We start from the raw sequence: 2,172 nt of genomic DNA, 5'->3' as shown, positions 1-2,172 counted from the left end.
CCCAGCAATCTCGGAAACCGCTATTTCGGAATGTGACATCTGCTACGTAAAAGGGACAGTCAGACCGTTCACTGGCCGAAGGTCGACCGCAAAACAAAAATGTTCGTGACCGGATTTAGGCACGATCAAAGGAGCAGAGGCTCATTCGCTCATATTGTAGCGCTTTATAAGTCCCGGATGCAACATTTCGTCTTTCTTTGCGCTGAGAAAGGCTGGCTGTAGCGGTGATTACCGTCGGACCTTCACACGCACTGCTTTCGCGTCATCGTTGAGGCGCACAACCATTTTGGGTACCTTAGAAGGGGGTCCGCAAGCATGCTGGTGCGAAAATATCATGGTATTTTGTCAACCTGTCCTTCACTTTACGATGTATATGCGCGGATAAGCCGTTTGTCATTCCCTGTTGGATGGGTTTGTTGAGGGCTGCAGTAGTAGTTGCGGTGTCGTCCGGACCGGGGGACCTTTGTTTGTCACTGCGTAGGGGATCGTCGCCAATTCCATCGCCGTAGAACAACGGGGACGTCACACAGGCATTACGTCCTCCTGCGTTCTGGCTGTGACCGAATGGTCCATCATCTGCCCCTTCGTCCACGTAGCCCTCATCAAGAAACTCCTTCGTTTGGTCAAATATCATACCAACAGGGCCTGCCCTCATAAAAACACCGTGATCCGAGCTGGTGTGGTAAAAACCAAGTCAATTCAGGAACAAACTCAATCGCTCATACCATGCACGTGGGGCTTGCTTGAGACCATATATTGCCTTTTTGAGCAGACATACTCTGTGGTCATCGCTCCCCACCAATGGTGGTTGCTTCATGTATATTTCCTCATGTAAATCCCCATTGAGAAAAGCAGTTTTGGCATCCATTTGATGTATTTCGAAGTCCGCAATGGCTCCGATTGTGCGCAAGCAACGAAGAGAGACGAATTTGCACGCTGGTGCAAAAGTATCTTGGTAGTCAATTCCGTCTTTCTGTGGAAGCCGTTGCGCGAGTAGACGGGCTTTGTAGCAATGAATTGTTCAATTTGCGTTGAGCTTGATCTTAAAGTCCCAACGACATCTAATCGCTTTGCGTCCATCCGGCAATTCCTTCAGTTTCCAAGTACTTGTTTTCCTAAGCGAATCGATTTCGTTTTTCATGGCTAGCTGCCATTCTGCTTCCTGCGGGCTGGAAAGTGCATCTGCAGCAGTTGACGGATCAATAGTTTTCGAAATCTTCGCAACCATGGCTGAGGGATCAAACCTCTCTGGGCTTGTTCGCGTGCGCTCTGGGTCTCGTCCAATGTTCGGGCCATAGTCAGTTTCTGCGGGGCTTGAAGGAGGTATGTAATGCAAATGGTTGCAATCCTTAGGTCTCATTGGTTCATCATTTACGTCTTGCACGAGGCTTTGAGAAATTGTAGATATATCTGGTCGCCCTGAGATATCAAGTTCGACAGAGCTAGGCGACAAATGTTGTTTTGACGAGGCAATGTTTTCCGTAGATTGCGTTTGCAAGAAGGTACTTTCATCAAAGATCACATCGACGCTTTTCTCCACTGTTTGATTTCGAAGATTCCAAACCCTGTACCCCTTTCAGTTCTCAAAGTATCCTAAAAATATCGAGCTTTCCGATTTAGGATCAAGTTTCTGTCGTAGTTTATCCGGATTTTTGACGAATCTATCCCACCCAAAGGCCTTAAAGTTGCTTATATCAGGCGCTTTGCCAAACAATAGTTGAAACAGGGTCTTATCCCATGTCGATCTTCCAAGACATCTATTGCGGACATAAACGGCTGTGTTTACTGGCTCAGCCCAGAAACTGTTGTCTAGGCCAGCGTGCTGAAGCACACACCTCACCATCTCCATGACTGTGCGCATCATTCTTTCTGCAACTCCATTCTGCTGTGGAGTATATGAAATTCTAGTTTGATGTTTTATCCTAGATTGATATAGAGTTTCGGCAAACTCCTTTGATAAGAACTCACCTTCTCTGTCCGATCTGATAGATTTGATTATGTGGGTCTGTTGAATTTCTGTGAGACGTATCCACTTTTGAAACTCAGAGACAGCTTCGTTCTTTGTCTTCAGAAATCGTACGCTCACATACCTTGAATAGTCATCTTTGAACAAAATAAAATACTCTGCTCCACCCACAGAACAAGTTTCCATTGAGCCACAGAGATCGGTTT

The sequence above is a fragment of the Chondrus crispus genome, genomic scaffold (genome assembly GCF_000350225.1).
Source record: "Chondrus crispus Stackhouse genomic scaffold, scaffold_366, whole genome shotgun sequence".
In the NCBI taxonomy this organism is placed as follows: Eukaryota; Rhodophyta; class Florideophyceae; order Gigartinales; family Gigartinaceae; genus Chondrus; species Chondrus crispus.
Note: the sequence above shows the minus strand (reverse complement) of the source record.